The sequence below is a fragment of the Rhinatrema bivittatum genome, chromosome 1, assembly GCF_901001135.1.
Source record: "Rhinatrema bivittatum chromosome 1, aRhiBiv1.1, whole genome shotgun sequence".
NCBI lineage: Eukaryota > Metazoa > Chordata > Amphibia > Gymnophiona > Rhinatrematidae > Rhinatrema > Rhinatrema bivittatum.
Window position 1 is genome coordinate 140807957 of NC_042615.1, and position 17390 is coordinate 140825346.

The following is a 17390-nucleotide window of genomic DNA, read 5'->3' on the forward strand; positions in this document are numbered from 1 at the left end:
CCGGACGGCTCGTTCGGCCCAAAAAGAACTTTTGGCCAGCTTGGGGGGGTCAGGAGGCCCCCCCAAGCTGGCCAAAAGTTCTTTTTGGGCCGAACGAGCCGTCCGGCGCGAACGAGCCGGGAATCACGTGGCGCCGCGTCACTCAGACGCGGCGTCACGTGATTCCCGGCAAGTTCGCGCCGGACGGCTCGTTCGGCCCAAAAAGAACTTTTGGCCAGCTTGGGGGGGTCAGGAGGCCCCCCCAAGCTGGCCAAAAGTTCTTTTTGGGCCGAACGAGCCGTCCGGCGCGAATGAGCCGGGAATCACGTGACGCCGCGTCACTCGACGTGCCACCGACGTCACATGCTTCTCGCCAAGGATTGCAGAAATGACGTCCTCACTCCTCGCTCGATCACCAGGGAGTTTGTGGTAAGTCTGGGGGGGGGATTAAGGAGGGTGAGGGGGTTTAAATTTTTTTTTTGCACATATGTACATATACCCAACTCATTGGATTTTTTTTATGTCCATATTGGCCGCAAGTGGGACCCCCTTTCGGACATAAAAAATATGAACATAAAATTTTGCTCTGCACATCCCTAATATTTATATACATAATCTGAGAAGGCGCCACCAAGTATTTTAGTACTGGGGATGTTATACGTATTAAAGCACTATTATCTGTACTTCAGTGTACTCTGCCTATATTCTCACCCAGAAACTTTTAAACAATGTTTCTCCATTTTTAAACCATTTTAAAGTTTCCCATGTCAAATCTACTTTTAAAAGTTCAGAGCTGTTTTCCTGCTATGGAGCATATTACTTTCCTTCTTTAAATATATTTTAGTACACCCCTAAATGCTCTCTTTTATCCTATCCTCCATTGCACTAACTGCATTTAACTTCAAGTGTACTAGGAGTGTTCTCTCAATGTTTATTCATGGCAACTAACAGGAACTGGGCTAGATGATTGTGGAAAACAAAAGATAATTAAATATCCTTATTCTAGCTAGCACAGAGGAATTACATTCAGATGCTTGCTCGTGTATGGTGAGAATTATTTTCACACTTTCTTTCACTCACCTCTCAAACTATTTCCACAGTGCACTACGTAAAGGTTAAGGTGCTCCTCAATAGGTAGTCACTACCAGTGACTGATTTTGGAGCGGCCTGGGAGGGAACGGGAGAAGGCAGGATGGCTAGGAGCGGGTTTGGCGCGTGCCAACCCCGGATTTTATAACATGCGCACACCTGCACGCACATGTTATAAAATCAGGCGTACATGTGTGCGCACCGGGTAGCGTGCGCACATGTACGCCCACATGCTCCTTTTTAAAATCTACCCCTTTGTTCTGATTGGTCTATTTTCTGACATTCATAGGGACGGTAATTTTCAAAGGGGCTCACGGTTGCACATAAATGTATGTGCGTCGGTGCACACCCAGGAACGCAGCAATTTCATAACATACGCATACATTAGCACATACAGGTAGATATTAAAAGCATTGCTCATGCAAAAACGGCTCCATACACAAGCATGTGGCCCGCATGCGAGCAACATGAATTTTAAGAAGCCGGGAAGTATGTGCGCACATACCTGTGCACGCGTCAAGAATAAGGGGGCAGAAAGGAGTGCTCCCAAGACGTATGCGTGGAACCCCTGAATTTTGCAAGCTAACCATGGCAATGCATGCCATGTTACGCAGGTAATGACTACTGGTCCTGATGAGGTGCAAGTCTGGAGATTGTTTGGGGGTGAGAGATAGAGAGAACCCCTCTTTTGAAGGGCCAATATGACACTTTCTATATATCCCACTGTAAGAGGGGCACTTTCAACTCAGCTCTTTATTCAATCTACTAGATCTATTATATCAACTTACTTAATTTTTTTATTGATTTATTATATCAGTGAATTAATAATTAATTACTAGGTGGTGGTGAATGTCTGATACATTAGGCTACTAGCCTAGTGTCACTGTCTGGCTAGGCTAGTGGCATTTAGCAGAATTATTAGTAGCAGTACTGCAGAATTATATTCAAGCCTAGGTAGGCAGGCAGTGCACCACTCCAGCAGTCACATCAGTGCTTCCTGTGCAGTAGTGCAGCATTATATATATTATCGATCAATCAGTATTAGCTGCAGCTGGTGATTGATTGATACTAAAATATCAGTCTAACTACTAAACTAGTGTGTCGTCTTACTGCTGTGCCAGTGTGTTGGCGCTGGACTTGCACTTGAGCATTAAATTTATAAATCAATTGTTTGTTAGTAGCGCTAGTATATTAAGTATAATACTTATTAAGGGGTAGCCTAGTGTCACTGGCTAGTGGCTGGCTACTAGCCAGTGAGCCACTAGTCAGATTACTAGTCACACAGTGACCTGTCACTTGACTATATCCTATCCTCTGTCCTGTGCTCTGGCTGGGGCTATATTTATATTAGCTGCTTAAGTTTAAAAAGTAAAATACAACACAATACATTACTGAACTACTCACTGGCTGCTGTGCCAGCTTACTTTGTTGGCGCTGGACTTGAGTCTGCCTGGCTGGCGGTTATAATTTAAAATCACTCAGTATCAGTAGCGCTATTTAGGGGTAGTGGCTGGCTAGTGGCTACTAGTAGCCAGTCAGCCACTAGTCAGATTACTAGTCACTCAGTGACGTGTCACTGACTGCCGAAGTCACTCACTAACTATATCCTGATGAACTGAGTGCAGCTAAGGCCAGTTTAGGTGATATCATCCCTGTAATATATGATCTGGAGCAGGTATTAGAGGAATTTCTGCATCAGACAGATTTGTCGAAGGAAGTGTTGCAGCTTGTGAAATGCTTAAAAAGGCAAGTACAGAAAAGGTTGAAACCTCTAATGGAAAGGGATAGCTATATGTTAGCTGCTATGTGTGACCCATGTGTGAAAGGCAATTTTGCTCTCAAGTGCAATACTCTTGAATACTGGAAACATAAGTTGATTAAAATGGTTGAAAAGATTTAAACTCCTCCCACTCCATCCTGCTCAACTGCTTCCAGTTCGACCAGCTGCTCCCCTCTCATGATGACACCACTTTCTCCTCCCAAATTTCATCAAATTGGTGCTATTTCAAAAGCAAGAGCAAGACTTGGCAGAATTGTGACTGGTGGTGCTGCTAACCAGCAGCAATACCTGCAAGAGAAGGATGCAGAAATTCATGTGAAGAATTTTCTCTCTGAGCCAGTTCAGAGCATGGAGTCAGATCCGCTGAGATATTGGGCAGAAAAAGCTTCAATGTGGCCTAATCTTACCATAGTAGCACAACACTTTCTTTCCTGCCCACCCACCAGTGTGCAAAGTGAAAGAGTATTTTCATTGACAGGGAACATTGTGAGTCCACACCGTGCACGTTTGAATCCAGACTTAGTAGAGGAATTGGTTTTCATCAAAATGAACCTTGCTCTGTTTGAGAATCCGAAAATTCGCTGTGACTGGGAGGAGGAATGAGTCTCTTGTCTAGGATGGGGATGCAAGGTCGTTTGGGGACGCAGCAGGATGGAGCATTCAGCATCATGTGTCCCGTACTGGCTTTTTTGCAGAAGTCAGCCAGACAGCCCTGCTACTGCCTCCTGTCCAGGTGACACACCACGGTGCCACTACTGCTTCTTGCGGCCCCCGGCAGAAGCCAGTCCGGGAGCCACAAGCAAGCCATGGGGTGAGAAAAGGCCCCATCCTGCTGTGTCCCCACACCACAGAAGCGAGGCCTTGCTCTAGTCTGTGCACACAGGCTTCTCACTCCCACACTCTTGCCCACCTCCGAGGCCGGACCCAGCCTGGTTCCTTTATGTGCCTCCCCCAGCATCCACCTCCTTCCCACCAGAGTCTCATGGTCTTTTCCAAAACAAAATACTTGTGTGAATGAATTATGAAAGATTTTCAAGGCCAATACAATAAAGTAGTAACAGTGCAAAGACCTTCAGAAATAATGCAAAAGTAATATTAGAAGAAAAACTGAGCCCCAAGCAGTTGTGTATTTCTGAAGGATTTTTTTTTTAAGATTCTGCTTTCTCTTATCCTACTTTAGGATCACACAAACATTACATTTCCTGCTTTAAATGACTGCCTTGGTCATGCTTTGTACTTGTTCCAATAGACTGAGTGCACCAGTGCTGTCACCTACCCGCACACACACACAGTTAGTCACACACACACACCAATAGGGCCTAGACCTTTTTTTCAGCTGCCAATAGGATGGGGTCTGCTGTCAGCCACCTCATCCTCCTCCTCTCTTAGGTCACCAGTTGTGGGATGGGTGGCAGCAGGAGTCACGTTTATCCTCACATCATCTTCTGCTGCCAGAGGCCAGTCTCATGGTAAAAGCTGCGAGACTGGCTTCGTGGCAGTAGGAGATGATGTCGGGATAAACGCAACTCCTGCTGCCTGGGGTTAGGGATGTGTGTTGCCATTGAGTGGATCGGGAAGGGGTTTGGTTTATCCCTGCCCAATCAGATGTTTGACTCTGGAGGCAGGGTGAGGCGGTGGCTGAGGTAGAGGTGTTTTAGATGGGCACTTTTTGCTGCTTCAAAATTCTGCTGGCTGAGGCCGCCACCTCACCCTGCCTCATGATAGAACTGCCCCTGCCTCTTCACCTCAGGTGTCTGCTAACATCTATCTTGTCAGCTTGATGAATAAGGAGTTTGTATATGCAAGAAAGAAATCTAAATTTGTGTCTATCAACTGTGTGCTAGTATTTTAGCAGCTGTTAGAAAACAGGCAGTTAAAGTACTTTTGACCATAGTCTCTAAGCAGTTAATGTGTATCATACTGTGATAGGGGCATGGTTTATTTTTCAGGCTGAGACAGTTTACAGCTCAGCTTACCAAACCGATCCTGGGGATGCCACAGCCAGTTGGATTTTCAGAATATCCACAATGAATATGCATGAGATAAATTTGCATATCATGGGGACTCAGTATATGCAAATTTACATCATGCATAAAATCCAGCTGAGTGGTTCCCAGGACATATTTGGGAAGCCCTGGTTTATAGGGACCACTCTCTAGAAATAAAGCATGACCACTTAAGTTAGTGCCGGCGTTTCGGGGGCGGGACCAGGGGCGTGGCGCCGGCCTGGGGGTGTGGTCCAGGCCTCCGGACCAGCCCCCGGGTCGGAAGACGGCATGCCAGCAGTCCGCTGGCGCGCGTAGATTTACGTCTGCTTCTCGCAGGCGTAAATCTAGGGACAAAGGTAAGGGGGGGTTTAGATAGGGCTGGGGGGGTGGGTTAGGTAGAGGAAGGGAGGGGAAGGTGAGGTGAGGGCGAAAGGAAGTTCCCTCCAAGGCCGCTCTGATTTCGGAGCGGCCTCGGAGGGAATGGAGGCAGGCTGCGCGGCTCGGCGCACGCAGGCTGCCCAAAATCGGCAGCCTTGCGCGCGCCGATCCAGGATTTTAGAGGATACGCGCGGCTATGCGCGTATCTTATAAAATCCAGCATACTTTTGTTTGCGCCTGCTGTGCAAACAAAAGTACACGATCGCGCTTTTTAAAAAAATCTCCCCCACAGTACTTCATTTTATTTTATTCTACTCTAGTGAATAAAAAGAAGTTTAGTTTAACACAGGAACTGCAAACTTGAGCACAGTGAATGGGGGGGGGGGGGGGAAGAGGGATGTGAAGGGGGAGACAGCCCCTGCATTCAGCAGCTCTGATTTTCTGAAGAGATCTGTCCTTCAGAGACCAGGGAGTGGGACTACTTGACCCTTCACCTCCCCCTTTCCATTCCCTTTGTCAAGCTACCAACCGTTTCCATTTCCCATCCCCCATATATTAAACCATCACCTCAGTGGGAACCTAGGTAACATCAATAAATAAGAGCGCAGCCAATAGGAATACATATTCATTCCTAACTGACCTGAAAAGTGTCAAATTGTATCATTTTCTGTTAGTGCGCACTAACTTCCTGTTAGTGCACACTAACTCCTGTTAGTGCGCACTAACCCGATTAACGATTTTTTTTACGATAAATTGGGGGAATTTCTATTGTATCGCACTCTTTAACGATTAATGACGATATTAAAAATATCGGATGATAATTTAAATCGTTAAAAAACGATTCACATCCCTATACTTGTTTATATAGTACAACATGAGTAAATCTACACGTGTGAAAAAAAGGGATGGTCCAGGTGTTCCCAAGTGGATGCCAACATTTATGTATGTAAGTCACTATTTTATAAGAGATTTACTGTATGTGTGTAGATTTGGCAGCTTACTTAATATTTACTCTCGCTCTTTATCTGGAGTAAGTGATCGTATAAGTCTTAAAAGTGAAATACTGACTAGGTGGGGGGGGGGTCTGGGAAAAATGGGGGAAGCTGAGGCTGATCTTGATGAGCTGCAGATGGACTGGAAACTGAAAGACTAATTGATAACACTGGTAATTTCATTGCTGTGTGCATGTTAGAAAATCTCTTGACAAGCACATATAAATCCCAATTTATGGGGGATAAAAGCATATAAATTTTGCAAGAAAAATATCCACACGTATATTTTTTAAGTTAGAAGTAAAAATATCTGGGTATAGTAGTTGCGTGTCACTACTTAGCTGGATAAGTCTTAAAAGTGCTACTTATATCCGTCTAATACCTAGAGCCCCTAAGCTGCAATGTATTTTTGCAGGACAGGGTGGGGGGGGGGTGTCACTGTGATAGTGGGGCCTTTCCCCCCCAAAAAAAAACACTGTGGTTCTATGGAACTTTGTTTTGCTTATGGCCAAACACTGTGGGACAAAACAACGCGGCTAGCGGCCCTTTAGGTTTTGATGGCTGGCAGCCCCAACCTCAAGGGACTGCCACTGCCTTAAAGGACTAGCTGCTAAAAAAAAAAGCCCTGTAAAAAATATGAGTTGAGCAAGGATCAGGGCTGACCACTCGAGGCAGCCCTAACACCCCTAAGTAAAAAATAAAAGTATTAAGTATGTCACGTGACCCAACCCAGTCTTCACTCAAATACAGTCCCCCATACACTGATAGTGATAAAAAAAAATCATTCGGAGTATAGTGCCCCCTCCCTTCCCCTAAATGAATAAAATAATTTCATTGGGGTTCAGAGGGACCCCCCCCCACCACCACCTGCACCCCCACAACTTCAAAAGTTGAAGAAGCCCTCTCAATGGGGCTCAGGGGCCCCCTAGCCCCTGGCCCGGTCGGCACCCTTTATCAAATTGGCATGATCAGCCCTTGCCTCTGTCGTGTGACTTGGTCAAGGTCCAGGGATCAGACCTAGGCATAACGTATGCGCATAACCCTTTTAAAATCCGGCCCACAGTGCACTGCACAATGAATATTGCATTGGCCCATTTGAAAGATGTGTGAATGGTCAGTAGCCATGGTTGAAGCCTTGACATTGGTGCTACTGCTCACAAGTATACAACTTGTGCTAATTCAACCAGACTGAATTTTTATTTCTGAATGTGTATGACTGAGTGCCATACTAAATTTAAAAAACACTGAAATTTGTTGGATTATATATATAATACGATTACGTACATATCTGTTCTCTGTAAATTGAGTACCATACTACTTCATTTAGTAATAATAATAATGAAGAATAAGTTCAATAACTTCTTTAAATAAAATATAGTACAGAAATAAAATAATATAAAATACAGAAAGACATATTTGAATGTAATCAAGCATAGGACAGTTGTCAGTGTTACATTATAATAATTGAGTCCACTAATATTTCTCAAATTAATAATATTTTATTAAATAAGAAAAATAACGAAAATAAATAATATTGTTGTAAAAATAAAATATAACTTTTTAAAATGACAAATAATAAAATAAAAAAAAATCATGGGTTTAGCAGCACCCCACTCAGGGCTAATTTTGATACTCATTAGTATTAATCATTGCAAGGATGTGGAGAGGAGAATGGCAACCCGGGAGGAGGATCCTGCTCTGGAGCAGAGGGCACTGGCATCTCCTCCTCACGAGGCATCTCGTGAGGAGGAGATACCTGTGCCCTCAGCTCCTGAATGGCCTCCTCCATGGCTGACAGCCTCCTCTCCACATCCTTGGAATGAGTATCAAAATTAGCCCTGAGGCTGTTTACTCCCTGCAGGATCTCCTTCAGCATGCCAAACTGCGCATGCGCAGTGCATACGCAGCTTGGAGGAGATCCTGCAGGGAGTAAAGCAGCAGTGGTGCTGCTGGGCCTGGCTGTGGCTGCTTCAGTGCTTCTTTCTTCTCTGGCTGCCTCTTCTTGCCCTGTAAAGAAATGTAAAAAAATTCAACATAAGATATAGAACAATACATATATGCGAAATAAATAAGCAAATATTGTAAGCGCCATCAAGTTTATAATATTAAAATAAATTCAACCCCTTAGTTTACTAAATTACAGGGTTTTAGAAAAATGAGTTTATATATTCTACAACATCAGAGAGGGAGAGTGGAGGGATATCATTCTAGATAATTAGATAATATTATATAAATACATAACATAACATACATCTATCCCACCCTATATAACTGACTGATCACAAACAATAATTTTGCTTTTCAGCCTCAGACAGATACTAGACACACTACTACTACTAGTACTTACGTACTGGCCCTGTGGCCCAAAATACAAGCCTCCCCCTTTCCCTCCCCTCCTCCGTTTTCACGGACCCTTTCCCTTCTCTCTCCCATATACCACGGACCCTTTTCCTTCTCTCTCCCATATACCAGCAGTGGGGGGGGAGAGGGATATGAAGGGGGAGACAGCCCCTGCATTCAGCAGCTCTGATTTTCTGAAGAGATCTGTCCTTCAGAGACCAGGGAGTAGGACTGCTTGGCCCTTCACCTCCCTCTTTCCCTCCCCTTCCCCTTCTCTCTCCCATATACCAGCAGTGTGGGGGGGGGGGGGAGGGATGTGAAGGGGGAGACAGCCTCTGCATTCAGCAGCTCTGATTTTCTGAAGAGATCTGTCCTTCAGAGGCCAGGGAGTGGGACTGCTTGGCCCTTTACCTCCCCCTTTCCCTCCCCTTCCCCTTCTCTCTCCCATATACCAGCAAGGGGGGGGGGAGAGGGATGTGAAGGGGGAGACAGCCCCTGCATTCACTAACGGAAGGTTAGTGCGCACTATTCGGGAAAACGATTTTTTTTACTAAAAAAATCATGCCGATCACAATTTTTTTCTCCCGCCAGACGAACCCGATCGTAAAAACGATCGGGCACACGATTCACATCCCTATTACTTTCCTTCTTTAAACATACTTTAGTGCACCCCTATATGCTCTCTTTTATTATGCTATTCTGAGTTACTCCAGCCTCATGGACTCTTAAAGTTGTCCTAAAAGAACCTCCTCTGTAGGGATGCTTAATTCTCTCCATTAGCTCCCAAATGCAACTGCATGGTTCAGTATAAGATCAAGGCTCTGATATTTTGGGTGATGAAGAATAATTTATTCAATACATTGAATTGGTTGGTCCCATCATGCGGTCTGCGGTCGAGTTAAGGGACCCTGCTTCAAATTTCAGTCTTTAAGGGGATGTGGGATGCCAGATTAGGTCAAGAGCTTTTTCTATTGTAGCCCCTATATTGTGGAATTAACCTCCTCTTGGGATTGCGCAGGAATTGAATTATCTGTTCTGCAGGAAAGTCAAAGCGTGACTCTCTCCCACAACATGTGCAAACGGAGGGGTTCCTTCTTACCAGATACCACCTCACTGCCCCCGACGTTTGAAATAACTGGAGCCCACACCATGAATTCGAAAATAAGCAACTTCTTTATTACCTCTCCGACCGACCGACTTGCAGGAATGAAAGGAAGGGGTTATTGATCCTTTCCTCTCTTTGTTCTCCTGCCGGCCAGTCCCCTAGTGCTTGGCCCCACCCTCCTCCCCTCTTCCCTACCTTTTTTATATCTGTATGACTCGTAGCCCTCATCCCTGCCCCCCCTCCTTCCCCCTTCCCCTCCTTCCTAATCTGATTTTCTTCCTTTGGCTGCCCCTCACAACTCTCCTCAGAACTCTCGTAGTGGCTCCCTATGTTGTGCCCTGCTCCTCTAAGAGTTCCTTTTGTCTCAGGGGTCCTTTGTTGAAGACAGGTAGTATTGAGAAGGGTTGTAGCCTCAGGCTCCCGTGTATGGTATCTCTTCATTGCCATGTAAGCACAGAATAATTATTTGCTGGATGGTTGACAACTGTTTTGGGGATCAGACCTGTGCGCCCTGTTTTTTTGTGTTTTTAATTTTTGTTTTGTATATTTTCTGTTTCTGAGAATATTTAATTACTATCTTGGGTGATCTTTCAAGTTTGGGAAGGCAGTTAGAAGAACTTTTTAATAAATAAAATATTACTGACATAACTTTCCCCTTTCTTTCATATTCATTCAGTCAAACATCACACTTAATTTGTAGCGCTGCGGATGGAAGGGAGCACCAGGCGGTGCTCCTCAGTCTGGGACGAGATGTGTGCCCTTGAGGTGAAATGTCTTGCCCTGAGTCTCGACCGGACCTGCACACTTCCTTGAGACCACCAGAGCAATGATGGTCTCTGAATGGTCCTGCGACCGTTCCAAGCCCTTTTGGACTGCTACTAGGGAGTGGCGGGAAGCAGCAGGCCGGACAGAGGTCAAGGCAGAAGAAGACATCAGGCGGGGCAAGGCAGACGAAGACATCAGGTGTGGCAAGGCAGATGAAGACATCGAATGTGACAAGGCAGACGAAGACTCAAGACGCTGCGGGACATACCAAGACAGAAGGCATGTTTACTGCTCCAGCCTACAAAAGGCTTCTTCCGTCAGTCTTTCTTTGCCGGCAGGCAAGGCAAGGTAGGGCAAGGCATGGCAAGACAGGCATGGAAAGACAAGGCAAGACTAAAACCACTGGTTAATAGTCCAGAACCTCCAGGTAGACAATGTCCATTCTGGTGCCCTACTCAGCCCAGCTGGGCAGAGTCACGGACCACACAAGAAGGCATCAGAGCCACGGAAATCCAAGGACAGGAATAGGCAGGCGGCCAGATCCCTCAGGCACCCTACACAGTCCAGCCGGACTGGTCACAGACCACACCAAAGGACAGGACCTGTCCAGGGGAGGAAGACATCAGGCAAGAACATCAAGGCAAGGCAGACTTCAGGGTTACGGACATCAAGGCAGACTGACGAGGGAAGAGATGACTCCTTGGCGCTGTCTGATGAAAAGGCCCACCAGTGCCCTACACACCCCAGCCAGGGTGGTCACGGACCACTGGGCTGATGTTTCTACACTCCTCACACCAAACAAAAGCAACACACAAGCAGAGAAGCCTTTCTTATAAAGCTTAGCTAGTGAGTAAAAGTAGGAGGGAAAGTAAACGTACTGGCCAGTGTGGCCACGTCAAAAATGCACTTACCAACAATTACCATATACATATATTTGAAGTGTGTATAATAATTCCAGGACCACCTTTCTAAAATGCACAGGGATTAGCAAATTCAAAACATGCACTAGCATTTCACGTGCCAGTGCCTGGTAACAAAAATAATAAACAAACAAGTTCTAGTCACATGACTGATGATCACATTACTTTTTTTTGTCAAGCTACCAACCGTTTCCATTTCCCATCCCCCAAATATTAAACCACCACCTCAGTGGGAACCTTGGTAACATCAATAAATAAGAGGGCAGCCAATAGGAATACATATTCATTCCTAACTGATCTTAACTGACCTGAAAAGTGTCAAATTGTATCATTTTCTGTTGGTGCACACTAACAATGGGTAGTGCGCACTAACTTCCTGTTAGCGTGCTCTAACTCCCATTAGTGCACACTAAGACGATTAACGATTTTCCACGATAAATCGGGGGAATTTCTATTGTTTCGCACTCTTTAACAATTAATGACAATTTTAAAAATATCAGACGATAATTTAAATCGTCAAAAAACGATTCACATCCCTAGAAAGTAATAAGCTCCATAGCAGGAAAACAGCTCTGAACTTTTAAAAGTAGATTTGACATGGGAAACTTTAAAATGGTTTAAAAATGGAGAAACATTATTCAAAAGTTTCTGTATTGATATTATCTAATGGAGTGAAAAAGGAGTTTAAATACTTACTTTCCTAACTTTCCCCAAATATACAAGTTTTAAATATATCAAAATCATAACCATATAAATAATAACACAAGTTGCTTAGTTGCAGCAGCACTCTGGTCTGGATTTATACCTGACGAGAAGGAGTACTTGCCAGGTTCTTATGGCCTGGATTGGCCACTGTTGGAAACAGGATGCTGGGCTTGATGGACCCTTGGTCTGACCCAGTATGGCATTTTCTTATGTTCTTATGTTCTTATGAGTAAATATATTTGGGTCTGACTGTGGCTAGAGAGAATAAAAGGTTCATATGTATTTGGGAGAATGAGCATTCATCACTCTCTCTGTGGGTGGAGTGCAGATTTTTTAATGGAATATGAATGATGGCTCTTCCTACATGTGTGCCAAATCATTTTTTTTAAAGCTGTTAATTTTTTTTTTTCAAACTATCTCCTGAACATCTGCTTTTACAAATAGCTGTTAGTCATGTTTTTCACTCTGCTTCCCAGAAGCCAAAAAATTCCCATATTCCCCAAAAGTCCCCCCATTTCTGAACATGAGAGAATCCAAATATCTTTGTGCAAGCCATGACAAATATCTTGTTTTTTATTGCCAAATATCTCCTGAATATCTGCTCTTACATTGTTTGCTATTTGGATTTTATTTTCCCTGATATTCAGTCTCCAAAGGCCAAAATAATTTTGAGTGAATCAAGTTGCATATGATTTAAAGTTTATCCAAAATATTGGCCATTTATTCTTTTTATAGCACCTGTTCTTTCCTGTATCTTCAGTACTTAGCAATGGGACTGCCAGTTTTTCTGTTTTTGTTGCTACAGATGTCTCCAAATAAACTGGCAGTATCTGAAAAGTTTTTAAAATGTAAACTACAGGTGTATAACTTTCATGTAGCTGCTCTTCATCGGGAACATTGTTATTGATTGTTCATCTTCAGAATAGTGAGTTTTTCTCCAAAACTGGAGAATGGACCTGGGTCTTTTTTGGCTTTAGGAGGCCAACATTCAACATCTGGCTGAAGTTAGCCAGATAAGTTATCTGGATACTTCAGTGGGATAAATGTCTTAGTTAGCCAGATAACTTCAACCTTAATTGGCTATAATCAAAAGAATAGAGCTGGATAAGTGCCAAGCTATGGGGTATAAATAAAAAAGAGGCCTAGGCCTACTGGTCCTATGACAGACCCACACTCCCACTTCCCATCGGATCATCAAATGCTCGACCCTGCAAGGCCGAGCCTGCAGCATCCCCAGCCAAATCCTCTCCATATGATACGTTTTTAAAAAAAAAGCTCTGGTACTGGTCTCTCGAACCTCTGCCCCCCCCCCCCCCCCCCCCCACCTCCCTAGCTCCCAGGTCCCATCAAATTCTAAGAATTAGTAGCTTCCAGTGCCTCAACTCACATCCAACCCTAACCCTCCCACTCTCCCTCAGCCCAGACCATAGTAGCAGCCTACTCTACTGCGATCCAGCCTGGCAATTCTGTGATCACTAAGCAGATAAACTTAAAGCATATGTTGCCAAAATATTGCTTCTAACATTGATAGAAGAGCTATGCTGGAAGCCTAAGCTAATATCGCTGTTTGAAAATAAATAAAATTATGCACATTAAAGAAAATATCATGCATTCATCCATTCAACACATGCTAACATGAATTTTAATATGCAAACTCACCTTCAGAGTTTTTGCAGTTTAGACTGAATGTGCATTTACTTGATACAAATGGGTAAAATTCAACAAATAAGACTATTTTTGTTTCATTCATGGATCCTCAAAATGAATGGAGGAGTCCCACAAATGAGACATATTTTATTTTTGTCTATGGCTGTGCTGTGAAAAAATAAACAGCTGTAGGTATGTAATTATAGCAACCAACTCTTACCTGTGTGACCTCACAGCTCTATCAGAACAAAGGCAGGATATGTTGGTAAGGAAAGCACTCAGAGGACAAATCACAGCAACTTTTTAACTAGTCTATATCTGCTATCTCGATCAAGTGATGCTGACCTACTCTCAATGTAAACTCTGAGCATGTGCAAGAAGTAATGTATTTCCTCTCTAGCAGTTGGTAGAGAAAGACGTGATTGGAGAAGCCTTCTCAGAGTTTGAATAAAAGCTAGAAACTTTTGGATTTGGCACTGGTAAAAGGCTACTTCTGATCTTCTAAGGGCTGCAGTGGTCTCACTCACTGTGCCAGAAGCCAGAGTCAGTGGCACTGTTGTTGTTGATATTTCTCTTCACTGGAGGAGGGTCAGGGTAGAAGACAGTGTGAATATTGTAGCAGTGTCTTTTTGTCTCTTTCTGTCTGGACACCATTGAGATTTTGTTATGACCATCACAGACGGCTGTGACCAATTTCATTTCACGTCATGTGTTGCCCTGCTCTCCTCTCCGGGTCAACTTGAGGCTGGGGCTAGCTGCTACCACCGCATACCACTGGGTTCTCAAGGCTCCTCGTGGCGGCCGGGATGCCACTGACCCCCATGCCGACTTCGGGCCTTCCTAGGTACGCGTGCACGTGCGCCACCAGGCCTCCCTTTAAAGGTCCAATGGTGGGAACATCAGGAGCGTCCCTGGCTATGTAAATAATTGTCTCTCGTTCCTCTCCACCCCAGCCTTTGTAAATAGCTTCCTTTATCACAACCCCCTCCCCTTCTCGTTTTTTAGCTATGCCTCAGGCTCTCAGTTAGAGCCCTTCTAATTCTTGTTTTGCTGGTTGTCCACTCCCATTCCCCGTTCAATGTATTTTCCACCTGCTGTTATAATGTAAACCAATATGATGTGTATCTTAATGTCGGTATAGAAAAACTGTCAAACAAATAAATAAATAAGTATACTGACAGAATTAAGAGAAGAAGAGTCTTACTATGCTGCCAATTTTTTAAGTTCTGTTAATGTTTAAAAGCTTTTTTTGTGGGTGGATTGGAAAAGGAGTCAGCACTGTATATGTGACAGTTGCCACACTAAGAGTGGGGAGTTATCACTGTATGTGTGACAGTTGCCACACTAAAAGTGAGGGTATAGTTACAGTATCAATAAATAAATTCCTTTGTAATATCCAAATCCTCCTTAGGTAGTAGGGGTGTGCATTCGTTTTGAACTTAAATGGAAAACGCAACTTTTTTTTTTTTTTTAACTTAAAAAAAAGATGAGGCTTAAACGATCGGATTTCCAACTTATTCAACATAGCTATGTTGAATACGTCCATCATGTCAGGGAAAGGGAGAGGAGGGAAATGGCATGATTGGCAGCTTTAGCAGAGGCAGAGGGTGCAGAATCAGCCCAGCCTAGTAGTAGCAATAAAAAAGGTAATTCTGCCCCTAAATTGAAGAGAGATATTCTTAGGTTCAGAATGGAAAGGAGAAGGCAGCTCAAGGCAGAAGCAATTAAAATTTTGGTGAGCATGTGCCCCCTCTGCCTGTTCCTCTCATTTTTGTTTTAGAGTAGTGGAAAAAGGCAGAAGAGCACCCAAAACTGACAGCAGCAGGGCAGGGCCATGGATAGGAGCAATAGAAGTGCAATAGCCAAAACCAGCAGCATGCTTCGCTACACTGGTTATTGCTTATCAGACAATGGACACAATATTTTCAACAACTGATTCTGAGGAAGACTTTTCTTTGGGATTCCCTGAATCAGAAATTGAAGAGCTAGTAGATGAGGAAAATTTGGGAGGATTAGTCAAGTAGCGCCTTAGCATCCAGTGTGGTGATAAGAGAGATAGATGATGATACTGCAGTGATGAGAGTAAACCCCAGGAAGAGCATTCAGCACAGGTAGAGAGCGTGGAGTGAAGCCTCTGAACCTTTTTCCTCAGGACCCACCCTCAACCTCAAGTCCAGTTCCAGCATCAGCCCTTAAGGAAGTACAGAAAAAGATCATGCAAGACGTCCCTGGTCTGGAGGGGGACTTTAAAGTTCAGGGATGACCCCGAGTCTTTCTCGGTGTATTCACTGCAATAAGGATATCAGTCAAGGGAAGCAAGTGGATCATCTGACAAATGCTGGGCATGCAGCAGCACCCTGCAGAAGCAGCTCTGGCATCAGGGTAGAGTGCTAGTACTAGCCTGGAGATCCCTTCTGCCAACATAAAAGCCAGGGGAAAAGGGGGTGAAAAGGGAAAGACCTTTCCCCAAGCTGATCCCACAGCCCCTTCCAGCAGTCAGGTGGCAAGCCAGCAGCCCCCTACCATGTGTCTGATGTGGCAACCCACCATAGAGGAAAGGGGGAGGTTGTTCCGTAGCACTGTCCTGAGGCAAAAAGGCAGGTAAGTATCAAAAGTAGCAACAAAGGGCATTGGGGAAATGATTGCCCACGATAACCAGCCCCCGCAGGTAGCGGAGAATGTGAGCTTTAAGTCTCTGCTGCATGTGTTAGCCCCTGATGTTGCAAAAACCCCCACCAGGACTAATTATTATTTTTAATTTGTGTTGTGTATTCATTTTTATTTCAGTTTTTAGTTATTTAGCTTGATTATTTATGAATGTTTCAGACTGTAAACTGTTTAGGAAGGTTGATAAACAGTCTAGAAATTTTTTATATTTCAAATCTTTTTATTAAACCTTTCATACACAAGAACATTACAGACTACAGGGCAATGATAAAAAAAAATAGGCGAATACATTGGTGTGCGCTTCCTAATGATCACACAGTACAAACTTGTGAATATATAAACCACTGTAAGCATCCCCCCCCCCCCCCCCCAGTGACCCTTGCAGACTCTCCAGCATGACTATTAACCATTAGAGGGCAATACTGTAGTCATTAAGAACAGACTCTGGCATGATTAACAATGATTGCAAATAAAGATCCCACACTAACAAAAACGTTTTTTTCCTGCGCTTCATTAAACTCTAACTTTTCCAGGTATTCCTCACTGACACACATAAAACGAATATGTTCTTTAATTGAGACATAGAATGGGGTCTTCTCATAGCCAACTTGTAAAATGATGTTCTTAGCTAAATAACAGCCACTTTACAAATCCATAGGCACACATGCTTTGCAACCTATCACCTCACCACCACCGTCCCACTCAGGTCATCAAAAAGGAGCACTTTCGTCTGCAGCAGTAGTGTAAAATCAGTAATGTGCTTATGTAACGTATAATACATAACCAGAAAGTTTGGATTGCAGAACAATGACCAAAATTGATGGCCCAAAGAGCTTGGTAATAGTTTAATTTAGCAGAGAGGTCAGAAGTGCAATCCCCAGACGATGTGCCAGCTGTTGTGTGATAGTAATACCTCATTGAAAATGTATATTAAACCTCACGAAGAATAATATTGCTAGTAAGAGAATTATTTTCCCAAAACATTTTCCATATCGGGTCTCCAAACATTCTAAGGCCGATTCCAAGCGCCAATTT